The following is a 14,759-nucleotide window of genomic DNA, read 5'->3' on the forward strand; positions in this document are numbered from 1 at the left end:
TTTTTTTCAAAAATAAATTTTTTAATATTTTACTGAAAAAAAATTTTTTAATATATTACTGAAAAAAATATTTTTTTTTGAAAAAAAACTGAAAAAAAAAAAATTTGTTTGAAAAAATTAGAAAAAAAAAAAATATTTTTTATTATAAAAACTAAATTAAAAAAAAATAGTTTTTTTTTAATTTTTTGGAGTTTTCTAATTTAGTTAAAGTAGTTCAGAATTTTAATCCAGACAAAAAAAAAATATAACAAAATTTGTGAAATTTGAACATCTGGCAATGCTATCATAAAAATTTCGCCGGCACCTGCCTCCAGCGCCGAGATATTTAGTGTGACGAGTGTCTCAAACGACAGTTAGCTAGAGCAAATTCAAAATCGTTTGCCTAAACGCTGCCACCGGCCACTAGAGAGACTGAGCGCATTTTCATAGAATTGTCAACACGCCAAAGAACGCTCGCAAAGCTCATACCCCACACACAAACACAAGCAAACGCTCGCACACCCTTGAGCGCGCCACCCAGTAAACCGTAAAGCGTCGAGTGCTGTGTTGAGGGCCATTGCAACCCACACCTCTAGCAACAACAACAGCACACACACACACACAGTGACACAAATGCAGAGCAATGCAATGAAATGAGTGAGTAAATGAGCGGTTTTTTACTGTTCGTGTTGTTGTTGTTGTTTTTTGTTGTTGTTGCTGCCATTATTTACGAAAAATGCAATTTTTTTGTTATTGCAATTATATTTTGTTGTTGCGTTTTTTATAGAATTTTTTTTTTCAGCGCACGAACGCAGCACACGAACAAAAATTGGTACACGAACAAAGCCGATTGCTGGGTAAAAAGCGCACAAAAAGGCGTGAAGCAAAAAAAATTAATTCGTTAAAAAAAAATTCAATGTCAAATTTCATAAATGCAATTTTTGTGCAATTTTCATAGCGAATTCTAAATTCTATTTTGCATGCATGTGCCTTGCATGTGTGTGTGTGTGAGTATCTGTTTGTTCGCTATTTTTTCCACTATATTTTGTCTATTTTTTGTGTGCTAAAATTACGCTTGTGTATTGTTGTTGCCATTGTTGGCTTTTGTTGTTTGTGGTTTGGTTGGCGTACACGATTCTAACCGATTTTCAAGGTAATTTGCAGGCCACATATTTCACGCCATTGAAATTTTTATAGTTTTCAGCGGCAATGATAACTAGCGTACGAACGAATATTTAGTGGCTAGAATTTAGCAAACCAAAATGGCGAAATTATGCCTTTTTTGTGCCATTAGTGGAAACTCATTGTACTCGCAGACACTTAATAGCGATAAGATTTAGAGAAAATATGGTTGCAAAAAAAAAAATTTAAGGAGCCTTGAAATTGACTAGCAACGGTGCTAAAAGTTCATGGCTAATTCAAGAAAAGCTAATATGGAAGAGCTGTGTGGCTAGGCTGGAGGACAGCGCTATTCCACTGACTATTGGGCATTGGAATTTTACACTTCACTGACTCGCTGGGCATAAGTACATACATATATGCATATGCTTGTGTAAGTAGGGATGTATGTAAGTGTTTTATTGCCGGTAGCTACACGTGCCAGTAGCAAGAGAAATATGCATATGTATATATGTATGTATAAGTTTCTGATTATGAATCATATTTTTATCAGCATTAGGCACTTGTGAAATTAATTTCTTTTAAAGATTGGGTTGGTAAGAAGATTTGTTGTAAAAATTGTAAATTTCAATTAAATTCATAAAAACATTTTGTCGCTTTTATACGTCTCTGTTAGTCAAGACGAGTTTTTTGCATTATTTTGAAACTGGTTTTTATACCATATATTAACTACTATTAATAAAATTTCAATTGCAAATTATGCTTATGAAAGTTATGCAGAGGTATTTAAAATGAAAATGAAACATTTCGACACCGTATAACCGAAATAATAGCCTCATTGAGTAAATTTTTACAGTTGTGCATTTCTTTTTTGCGTGAAAAACTCTAAAATCAATACTAATACTCGTTTATGATAAAATTGCATACTCCGGAATTATTCCGAATTTTTCGGAGTAGGTTTAAATCGATTAATATTATATTAGAACCTTTCTAGGTAATAAAAATAAATGTTAAATATTTCTATTGCCCTTAAAATTAATTTCATTTACACTTTTGGAAAACAGGGAGCTGCAATTTAATCTTTCGTAACCGCTAAAGTAGTATGCATAACTCTAAATTCATTTGTAACAAATTTCACAACAAATTGTATTCTAATTCCTAAATTTTGCATTCATTTTCTACTTTTATAAGCGTGAAGCACTAAAGTTGGTCGATATGAGCACATCGCACAATTTATATTATATTTTCTTTAATATTTTGGCCAATTTCAAGCATTATAAACTGTTCGGAAAAATTCGGAGTGTTTTCGGAGTAATTAAAAATGTGCGTTTCTTATGTTTCAATATTATTCAGTACTTTTACTAGCTTTTAAATCACATAAAATACTTTCGGAGTCGCACTACATGATTATAGTATACTAATTTTCCAATTTTTTTTTTAATTAGCATCGCTTGCACAGCATAACTAAAGCATTCACATGAATTTCGAACTATTACCACACACATTAGTTATGTTTTATGATAAGTAAGTATTTAAAGATTAATACGAACTAAAATATTATATGTATCTCTGTATATGATATGAGATATGTGACATTTAGAACGTTTTTAGCTTCACACACGACAGCACAGTTGGCTTTACAAATTGATTGATGTGCATTAGAATGCATTTAAAGGCAATTCACTGCAATTGTTTGGCATTTACAGCGGTGCCACACGCGCTTAAACGACTATTGAACTTAAATATTGGTTTATTTGTTTGTTTGTTTGTTGTTGTTGGTTTTTCGTTTCGATTTCACAATTGTTGTTGCTTTAAATAAATTAACATAGCACACACACATATATATTTTACATATATATTACTGCAATGCTGGTGTTTTTGTTGTTGCTGTTGTCATAACTTTGAGACGCACCTTTTCAAACGGACGATGATGATGACGACAGCAGCGCTGACCGTTTGCCACACTATCAAATTGAATCGAATGACAACAAAAAAAAAACTAATAACGCACAGCTGACGCAGAAGGAGGGAGGTGGAGGAGGAGGCACACACACAACGCTTGTAAATACATATGTAAGTGCAGTTGCAGTTGCAGTAGCTTTGTTCTATAAAAACAATAACAACGGCGAAGCAGGAAAAGCACAGCACATCGGAACGGTTCGAATCGTATCGTTTATTAGCTGGCTGGCAGCCTGGTTGTTGCCGCTGCGGTTGCCGGAACCGGAGCGCATCAACCAAATGCACTTAGTACAGCGTTGCCACTATGTTTGTTTGTATGTATGTATGTATGTATTGTAAATATATATGTATACGCATATATATATCTCTGTATGTATATATATATAAGTTTGATATTTTTCCTTTTCGCACATTAACACCGCGCACAACGACGGAGACCACTGTGTCAACAAAAACATACACCGAGACGACACCGAGCCGCTGTCGGACGCTCCGTCTAGCTCTATAATACTTACAACAAAAGTCGCCAACAAAATTGTGCCGGGGTCCCACTCGCGCATCCATGCGAGCGAGCGCACCAAACGAGCCAATAGCCAAACAAATGGACTCGGGAGTTCGAGTCGCCACCGTCGCCGCACACACATAGACATAGCCGCCGAGTCGAATGAGTGATTGAGCAAAAACACCAATACCAAAACAAACACACACACACATATATATATGGATGCATAACTGACATGGTGACGCCGCTGCAGTTGCTCACAGTTGTAAGCGCACAGCACGGCTAGAACCACGACGCCGAGCAGCTTTACAGCGAAAAGCAGCGAAGACTTGGAGTACTTGGCGCTGTGGTAAAGAAATTCCTGTTGCCAACAGCAGCGACGCCAGCGTCAACAACAGCGACGTTGGCAGTTAAATAGAACAGTGCGTTGCAGTAGTATTGGTGCCACTGCTGTGTGCGTGGCGAATTTTTTTCGCTTTCGCTTACATGCACACTCGTTCACCTGTGTGCAAGACCTGGTATTGTGTGTGTGTGGGTATTCTCTTCGAGCTTGTGTGGGACACGTATTGCACTTCACTCCAGCACACGTTCCATTACAATAACTACAAATAACATATGAATATTCATGCCAACAACAACACCAGCAATAAATTGTGTAAAAATTCTAGAGAGTTGGCGGCAATGCGGAGAATCTTACTCAAACGTGGTGGTATTGGCTTTTAAGATAGTTTTAAGAGCATATCAAATAATCCGTTTACTCTGAGCACAGTGGTTTGCATTGTTTTATTGTCTCATTTTTTGCTGTTTGCGCTAAGCAGTCGATAGACCAATTGAACTATTTTTTTTTTTTATGTTTCAGGTGGTGGACTTTTGAAGTCTTCTTTGGTTATTATCATACAATTAGTAAATTTAAGGTATCGATTTCTTAAGTACCCTTTCGGGTATTTTAATTCCGGGTATTTTTAATTTCGAAACTCACTACTAGGGGTCATGTGTTTAATATTTCACCAGTAAACAAAATTAATTTTGTCTTAGCGGTTTTGCGGTCCACTTAATCCCATTTTTCCCAGTACCAATGAATTTATATTGACGCACTTTCAGTTTCGTGTTAAATTTACTTCTTCAGAAAACAAACTTTTGCTAATGTTATAGAAATACAGTGGAACTTCCATAATCGAACTTCTATAACTCGAAGTTCTTCATAACTCGAACTACCAACTCAAAAGTTCAAGTTATGGAGATCTTAGCGTTTAGAAATTTTAAGCCATCGTATTTTTCATAAACCCAAAATTAGGTATATGGGAGCTAGTGGATATTATGACCCGTTTTTAATCATTTTTGCCACAGAGACACACCATTAGAAGCAAAAGATACCCTCCGAATTATATTAAAATATCTGAAAGATTTACCGATATTTTCGGTGAAAAATTACCCTTAGGCACTGAGGTTTTCATGTTCAATATACGGGGCCTTGAAAAGTTATAGTCCGATTTCAACAACTTTTCCACAAGTGAAGCCAAAGATAGCATACAGTAGTTGTGTAAAATTTTATTCCGCTATCTTCATCAGTTCCTTATGTATACGTTATAAAGTGAAGGAATCAGTTGGAATTCCAAATTGAGTTATATGGGAAGTAAGCGTGGTTGTGATCCCATTTCGCCATTTCCCATATTCCATACGTGTCATCAGGGTGTCTCGAATGTATTATGTACCGAATTTGATTGAAATCGGTCGAGTAGGATCGAGTAGTTTCTGAGATACCTATTTATGCCGCCACCCCCTATTTCCATTAAAAAAATTTGAGTTCAGCTTCCTTCTGCAATTTCTTCTGTAAAATTTAGAGTTTCTGACGTTTTTCTTTAGTGAGTTAACGCACTTTTTGTAATTTTCAACCTAACCTTTGTATTGGAGGTGGGGGTGGTTATTATCCGATTTCAACTATTTTCAGAGTGTGTGATTGGATACGTAAGAGAACCGACTGCAGAAAGTTTGGTTTATATAGCTTTATTGGTTTTGCGAGAAATATACGAAAAAAATCCAATTTGAGGTGATGATCTTGAACCATCGGATCGGAAAGTGTTAGTCTTAATTCTAAATATTCTGTCTTAATATTTAATAGTACTCGGTCCTGATAAGACTGTATTATGAGTATCTCCTGATAAATCGATCTTCTAAGTCAACTTATTCAAATGTCGATGTTAGGATCATTTTTAGATGAAATCAAGTTTATAAGGGGATTGATTAAAGTTTTTTATGGTAGATGACAGATCTAAATATATTAATCGAATGATTATCTTATATTGGTTTTGGATTTTAATATATGTAAATCACTATACAACTTACATTAGTAAATTGTTGAAAAAGAACGCGGCTATTACGACAATACTTCACTTCAATACCAAATAAAAAAGAGTCCAAAAAGTATTTCATAAACTAATAACTGGCTACAGGAGCGTTAATACTTACCATTAGTCTACGGCAAAATCTATTCGAAAGAAGTTTGGTAATTATTTTAAACTACTAGTAGAAAGTGGATACATCAGACAGCTGACAGGCTGACAGTAGACATATCACAGATCACTGAATTTCCACAAGTGTTATAGCAATTACATCAAATGCATTTCTTTGACAAATCATGGATTTTATGGAGCAAATCCAAGAATCTAGGATTTCAATCTCAAACAATTGTTCTCACCTCAGTAAGTGAGCTAAAATATGACTTTTGTAATTAAAATTTTATCTCATTTCATTAGACAAATTTCAAAGCCCAACAAAAGCCGGTCATTGTTATTGTAATGTCGTACTACAGACTCTATGCAATGTGTTAGTCAATTGCTAACAAAACATTGAGTTAACTCATGACCGATGGCTTAACGAGCCAAACAAATCAACTTCGAGTTGTAACTCAAAGAACCAACCTCGTCAACGAAAGAGTTTATAGAATATTGCAAAGAGAAGCCATACTTATAATGAGCATTGCGGTGAGCAAATAAGAATGAATGAATGCAAGCAGTGGCATTGGTGGATTGTCTATGCCAGCTGACGTTGTCTACTTGACAATGTTGACTGCAATGAGTTGACGCTCCTCTCCGCTGTAATGTGAAATTGGCGTGGAATTTAAAAATGTGTCGAAAAGCACCAATACCAACAAATGACTGCAAGAACAAGCGCAAGAGTAACAATAAATGCAGGCGACACGCAAGGTTACTACCAAAGCAACAACAACTCAAAAAATGGTTGTGAGTGAAATGCATTTTTAGTAAAATAAAATAAAAAATCGTAAGGTGACACTGTCAAAATAATTTTGTGGTGAATTTTTAAAATAAGTATTCATATGCTAATTTAAAATCAATTTCAACTCAAAATCATAGTCAAAAAAGCAGTTATAAAAATGCACTCAAACCAAAAACACTCAAACGCCGCTTTGCTAAAAAACGCTCAGAACATTTGCGCTGTGAAAAAACTCACCACACTTGACGCGCCGCCATCCGCACACTAAGCGCTGCTTGTTTTTGTACTCCCAACTGCATGCGCGTTGTTGTTTGTTGTTGTGAAAAAATTGTAAGAGCGCGCTTGCACACACATACACACGCTGGCAATTGTTTTGTTGGTGTCTGTGAGTTGCACTCACTTTTTTGAAAATTGCATTTGCGAATGCACTTTTGGCGCTGCACTTTTTCAGCTCACCACGCCGGCATAAACTCACTTCGGCTGCTGTTGCGGCAGCGCGTTGCTGGCCGCGTTGCATTCACACACACCGTTGCCGTCGCTAAGAACGCGTTTTGTAGCGCTTAAATGCAATTCTTTGTTGGCGATAAATTTAGAAAAAACTCAATGTAATTCAAAATTCAGTAAATAATTAAAAATATTTCTGATTTTTTTTTCAAATTTGTATTTTTTACAAAAGAAATTATTTGCGTACCGCATCACTTTTTTATGATGCACCCTCGTTCGTTTGTTCGTTTAGAGCGGCGTACACGTTTGCATGCAACTAACGACGACCGTAGACAACAAACAGACTGAAAAATGCATCTGAAACACGCTTGGCATGCCGGCAAGCTCGCTCGCTTGCTCGCTCAATGCAAGCCCGCCTTGCACACCACCACCGCCGCCGCTGCATCCACAACCGCCTCCGTCGCCGCCGTCAGTTGCACTTCGACGTCGTCGTCCGCCAACAGCGGCAACCTTCACCGCCGCATGCTTGCATTTCAATCTCAATTTGTTTTTGGGGGCTCCGTTTTCGGCGCTTACGGTTTGGGATGTTGTCGTTGCCGCTGTCGCTGTCGCTGGCGTTGCATTCGCTCACTTTTGTTCTCACTTCTCGCTTTCGTGCGCTTTTTTGTTTCACTTTTTTATTTTGCCATTTTTAATGCAGTTCTCGCTGGGCCTTTTTATTTTTATTTTTATTTCTTTTCTGCCTTTTTTCCTTTTGCGTCATGCAAATTAAGTCTAGTATGCATTCAATAAAAGTGACACTAAATGCCAGTTGTTGTTGTTGTTGTTTTAGTCGTTGTCGAATGCAGTTTAAGGGTAGTTAATGTTTATTAATGCACTCGCACTCACTAAAATACGGCGCTGATTAATCGCCAATTATTCGGTAGCTTTTTTAGGTGGAAATTGACATTTTTCGTTGAAATAATTTGGGAAAGTACCGTTTAATTGCTGGTGAATTCCGTGTCAATAAAAACTATAAAAAAACATTTAAAAGTGTATATGACGCTTTGTTGGTCATAAATATAAAATTCTTACTGTTTCTTAATTTAGTCAATTAGCTAATTATCAGTATTAATGGACATAGAGCGCAGTTTTACTAGCTGACTCAATTAAGGGTCCGTATGAAGGGCTTGTTAAGAAGAAATAAATAGGCTTGATTTTTTTTGAAATGCTTTTAATCGAATGTAAAAAGTCAAGAAGAATTTAGCGTTAAAAAATAAGTTAATTGATCTAATTACCGCCAATGATGAACTGATCACTGCTCTAGGTAATGTCGAATACTGCAATGAGAAATCACTTTGTCCAGTCAAAAAAATCAATGTCATGAAGCTTTATGTTCTCACTATAGATTAAACTTTTTCTAAACGCCTTATTCTAATCTATGTTTTACTACTTAATTAAACCTGATTTAACTAATAAGGTTCGAAAGAATAAAATATTTGTTTTTATGGGGAAAAAACGAAAAAGTGATATTTTACAGTAATTTTTTTTTTTTATATTAAATCATGTTATTTTACAAAAGTAATAATATGGCATTATACACAATGTTTTGACTCAAAGTCACGAAAATTTGAAAAAAAAATATGCTTACCAAAGTTATAGCTGTTTGTGTTGATCCAATTTCCAAAAAAGGTCCTTGCGATGACAATCATAACTCCTAAGATAAGATTCATCTAAAATCATTCGGATAGGAAAAATTAGTTTTGAAAATAGATAATCCGGGGATTATTTTTTAATAACAAAATGGCGGCCTCAGGAAATTTTTTTCTAGATTTTCGTGAAAAAATCAACAGTTAATTGTTCTTAAAATATCGAAATCTTTGAAAAAAAGAAAAGGCTTCGATCAGGCCCATGATTATTATGTATTCTAAAAGCTGTATAAATTCCATTAAAATCTTCTGAACGGTTTTCGAGTTACAGTTATCAACAGTTCAAAAGCATAATTTTGATAAAAACGCATTTAAAGTTTCACACTAGCGTTTTGTAGTGCCCGAGCGTTCTTTGTTATTTGTCGAATAACTCGAAAGGTAATTATCGGATCAACTTCAAACTTTCAGACAACATTTTTAAGATAGGTATTACACTTAACGAAAATGCAACAAAAAATGATTTTTTGAATATCCTGACTACCCCTAAACCCTTAACTTAATTTTCCCTTTACTTCTACCAATGGACGATCGAACTTCTCATGAGTTCATCTTCCGACCTTCGATCGATAAAGCTAAATAAAATAATATTTGTTAATACCTGGACGATATTGTCTTATCAGTCTCTGGCGAAGCTTTTAGTAATCAACATAAACAAAGGTTTCCTTACAAGTAAGCTCTTAGGATTGTGCTGTTTCATTGTTTTGCCAAAATAAAAATTTCCTACATTTTTTGAAAATTGGATCACAAGCACCAGTTGATTACCATAGGGTTTTTCACGAAGATTAAATCGGAACCATCTATAGAAAGTCTAACAGTAAGCATTTCGTCGTCGTCGTTTAAACGAGAGAAACCAAGAGTAAAACTATGGTTTAAAAACCGACATATTTTTAAGCAGTTCATTAATCTACTTGTGTTGTTTCAGAAAATCTAATCCATCTAATAAATAATATCCGGTGAAGAAAGACTATTTGACACTTGGGTCTGCTGTAATCTCGTTTAAAATCACCTACGCAATAATTCCCTGTTCTAAACTAGGGAGCGGGTTTCTCAGATGAAGAATACAAACAGTTTTGATATCTCTTAAAAATAGACTTTTGTGTTGAGATATATTTAAGTGGTATTATTGATTAAAATAATTATAGTATTTATACTAGGAAACATCAGTCTGATTGAATGATCAATGAGCCCTTATTTCACATCGCCTTTTTAAGCAGAAATAATTATTATTGAATAATTATTATTGAACTTCTATTAGGTACTAAGTACTAAGTACATTGAACTTACAAATAAACTGTGGTTTCAGCTTTCGTTGTCATAATACGATTACTTTGGGAGAATGTTCATGCTATGTATGATTCCAAGCGATATTTGAATAACCTGCTGACCAGTAAAGCTTACCTGCTGCGATATAATTTTTATACTATATTCTCCCGAATGTACAACTTATGCTTCAGTAACCTTTTTAGTTCTACCAAATACTTGGCAAACATGGTTCTTGACTCTCAAATTACTGTAGTTATAAAAGGTTGAAAATAATTTCCACCAGACCAGAAACTAGCATAAACGATGGAGTTAATTTTGAGATCGATTCTAGAAAACTTCATATCAACCAGTGTTTCAGTAAAAGATGATAGACGTCTGTTCTAAAACTGGTATATATTGTAGTCAGTGAAGTTGTTCTTGGGTTGAATCAGTTGTAAAATAGGAAAAAATATATACAGTCTTTATAGTCGCTTCGAAACAGTTCAGTGATTTGAAAGACATCGACTATACGGGTTGCGTCGATCGTTTGTTGGCATGCAGTTTCGATAGTTCTGAAAATATTAAACAAGTTCAAGATGATGGTCGCAAATAGAGAAGATCGTTTTCTCGACTCTAGAAAGATTAAATGAATACATAATTGGATTCAATCACGAAATGCAGACACATTTTCATAGTAACATTGTGGACGTCATAGCAAAGTTTGTTATTGCAAATTGGATTTCTCAACTCTACATTCCGAGGCCCTAACCCAAATTCAGTTTTTACGCAATATTGAAGAATCTTTGTATTGTTGTCATATGCTTATGAGTATAATATTCTTATAGGATTACTACTATTTACAATGTAACTGTTCTTTCCGTGCATGTCCTTGCATTTAACGAACATTTTACTTTTGGCTTTTCAAAATTTGCCACTTCATTGCACCATAATTGAAGTTAAAAATATATATGTATATTTGTTTGTTTTGTTATTGCAACAGTTTTGATTTTGTTTTTGTTTTTGTTTGGACACCCAACGGCAGCTCGGATCCTGCGCGTGAATGTCATTGTAACCGTTAATTGGCTGGCGACACTGTCACCAAAGTCAGGGCAATGCAATTATGATTTCCTACTTAGATGCCACCGTGTGTGTGCGTGTGCGTGTGCGATTGTGTGTGAAATGCGTGCAACACATTGACTGTGTGGCGACACTGGCATTTGCATAATTGAGCGAACTATGCGAGCTGCTGCATTTCAAATGTGAAGTCATGTGTGGCAGCTTAGCAAAAAAAAAAAATGGAAAAAAAACTCTGGAAAAATAAAGACAAGCCAACTTAATAGTGACAGTGATAACAACAACAACAACAACAAAAACAGCATTGGATAGAGACTAGAACGTAACAGTTAGCTGGTTTACTGTGTGGCAAAGTATAAGGATGCATGCAACGTATGTTGCAACTATATTGAAATGCAACTGTGTGAAAACTGCATTTGCAACATAGTTGGAGATGGCGCGACGCAAGGAGGCTACACAGGTAGAATTTCGTCAAGGACATTATTGCATTATTTACACAAGATAAGAATCTCGCTGGCGCAGCGACCGCACACATAGTGTTGCAATAACAAAAATAAAACCAAAAAAAAAAATATAAAAAAAAAATTATAAGAATTTAGAAATGTGTATGTGTGTCGCCACAAATGCAGACGCAGCAACTTTTTTTTCAGATTTTTTGTTTTTGTTTTTTTTATTTTTATATTCTTGCCGTTTTTTTCGGCTCCTGAAATGCCAATAAATCTTGGTGCGCTGCAGCAATGCTGATGTTTTCGCTCTTATTACTTGCCTTTCAAATGCATTTTTCGTTGTTTTGCTGTTTTCTATACGTCTTTGTGTTTGTTGTTGTTGCTGTGCGTTTTTGTTATTCGGTGCTTTTTTGCAGCGCGCACTTACCCTTGCTTGCCCGGCAATTTGGGTTGGGGAAAGGATAAAGTTGCAGCAATGCAATGCAACTACGTTAAACAACAACAACAACAACTAGACCATCAAGGCACACATGCTTGAATGCACAAAATTGCATTGCGGCTGCACTTCCGATCGCAAACAAGCGCAAAACAATAAAAGCAACAACACACACGCACACACAGTTGCAACTTGGCAAACAATGCTGCTTGTCAACAAAATTGCAGACAAACAAAAAACAGCGAACGAAATTTTCTGAAAGCATTTTTTGGGGTAAACAAAAAACGGCGGCAAAACCGAGCGAACCGAACCGCCGACCGACCGACCGACAACAACAACAAACAGCAGCAATAAAGGCAAGAAACCAAAACTCAACTTGGAGATATGCAAAACGGGCTGAGGTGTGAGAGGGGCCGACAAGTTTTAGCAAAATGCAACGGCAAAATTGCACGCACACATAGACGAACATATACACCAACAAACACACTACATACATATACAGAGGCACACAGCGTTGCAGCAACGACAGAAGTGCAGCGAGACGAATGGCAAGTCTGCCAACAACAAGTAAGAACAACAAAAAAGCTACCCAAAACACAAAACCGAAAGCAACGCTTTGCAAGAACAACAACTACACCGCCAACAACAACAACAGCCAAGCGACAGTCAAGTAAAAATTGAGCGCAATGAAAGGAAAAGGACTTCAGGCACAGCGATTGCAACTTGAAGATGCGCCAATGGAGAAGTTTTGTGGCAGAGAGCGCCGTGTAGCTGCAAGGAACAGTGAGTGAGTGTGCATATTGCTAAAGCGCCGTGTAGAAGTTGTAGTACAGACAGAAGGTGCAAAATGTTTCTGCAAGCGAATAGAATGTAGAAGAGGGAAGCGTAATGTAAGAATGGCGCTGTGAAGATGAGATGTCTGCATGCAAAATAATCATGCACAGTGTGGATGATGAGCTCAAAATGGTATTAATTGGGATGTGAACACTTGGAGTGGTGGCATCAATGCCACCAAGTAAGGTCTACATATATGGTTTACACAGACTAGAACTGTACCTTTAAGGCAGTAGTCTGCTTTAGAAGCCGAAGAAAAGCATTTTTTTTAGCAATTTTTTTTGAAAGGGAAGGAAATGATTGCGGTAAACGGAATTTTAAGACGATAGTGTACTATATTTAAGGCTTAAAAAACAATATTTATTATTAAAAAATATTGAAATTTTTTCAAAGTTGTAAGTATTTTTCTGGAGCGCCTGGAGTCTGCACTTGTAAATCGATGCTGGTGATGGATGTCGTGCGATGCATCTGATACAGTCGAACCAATTTTTTTTTTAATTTATAAGTTTATAAGTTTCTTTTCTTTATGAACTAAAACAATACCGAAGAAGTTATAAAATTCCAAATTTTTTCGAAGTTCGTGAAAAAAAATCACTTTTTTAAGAAAAAAAATTGACTTTAAGTTGCAAAACAAGTAGTTTAATTAATACTTTTGTCCAACTTTTTTAGTTCAAATAGAAGATAATTTAATACTGAAGCTAGATCACTTGGGTTTTTTTTTCGATCGGACATATATTCTTTTTGCTATCGCCGGCACCGTTTTCTAACACTTGTGAAAATGAAAACTCGAGAAAACGCGCTTTATAGGTCTGCCTGAGCAATCGCACCTGCTCGACGCTCGGCCACTAAAACTGCTCTAGCTTCGAAAATATGTCGAATTGGCCTCTGGAATTTTAAAGACATATTCATGGATAGTTTTGGAAGAGATTTAAAATAAAAGAAAAAATACATTTTTTGAAGCTTGTAAAGCAGACTACAGCCTTAAGAAATCTGATTTGAAAATTCTTTATAGACAGTTGCTATATTTGTACTTGAGCAGACTCTCTTTGTTTTTCTTTCTTACTTAAAGGTATTAAAATAATGTCTAATCTCAAATTACTTTCAATAAACCAAAAAAAGTTGTTAATGGTTTAACCACCTTCGAAACTAAGCCACACAATTAATTCGGACCGTTTAGACTAGTTCGAAGTTTTCGGAAAGTCAACGAGTAGTAGTAGTTTCAACCAACTAAGGCTATACACATCTTATGAATCCGCCTTTTAATCAAATACATAGCAAAGACCAGAGTAGAGATAAAGCCAACATTGTTCCATGTTCCAATGAAACGGTGATCCTTCAGAAGGCGTTTTCAACGTATAGAGTTCGAAATTGATTCCAATTTTGAGTATTCATTAGATTGGTGGTTCGTTTTAAAGTAGTTTACATAGTCAATGGTTCTTACTTAAATGCAATACTAGTATTTCAATATACTTATCTAGAACACCATAGCGGATTCAAAGACCCACAATAGTGTTATAAAATTGGCATCTAATGTAACCGAAGCAACAAAGATTTCAATCCACCCAAGTACAGTCACTTCATTATAGACTTCTGCTTCTATAATAGTCGCCATGGTCTGACATTCCTCAAACGGGATGATCGTCGATTACACAGCCACACAAAAAAAAAATTAATTCTGACCTACAAATAAGACACATAATAAGACATGTGTACTTTATGTTTTTGGGGTCGCTAAATCCGAAACCCCATCAGATCAGGATTTTGACATAACCCAAGGAAACCAATATGGCGGACAGCGTTTTGAA

General features: G+C 35.8%; 2 protein-coding genes across 9 annotated transcripts in view; one reads left to right on the forward strand and one right to left on the reverse strand.

Moving 5' to 3' along the window:
- Positions 1 to 7,573, reverse strand: part of LOC105215468 (myb-like protein A) — a 236,552-nt gene extending 228,979 nt beyond the window's left edge. For 2 of the 6 annotated variants that reach the window (XM_054225268.1, XM_054225262.1), the window contains exon 1: positions 3,011 to 3,556. The gene's annotated coding sequence lies outside the window, so the exon portion shown is untranslated. The other 4 variants (XM_054225263.1, XM_054225265.1, XM_054225266.1 and 1 more) reach the window with 4 other exon arrangements.
- Positions 1 to 14,759, forward strand: part of LOC105218430 (tRNA:m(4)X modification enzyme TRM13 homolog) — a 793,174-nt gene that overhangs the window by 237,881 nt on the left and 540,534 nt on the right. The window lies entirely within an intron of this gene.

Source organism: Zeugodacus cucurbitae, chromosome 2, assembly GCF_028554725.1.
Source record: "Zeugodacus cucurbitae isolate PBARC_wt_2022May chromosome 2, idZeuCucr1.2, whole genome shotgun sequence".
NCBI classification, from domain to species: Eukaryota; Metazoa; Arthropoda; class Insecta; order Diptera; family Tephritidae; genus Zeugodacus; species Zeugodacus cucurbitae.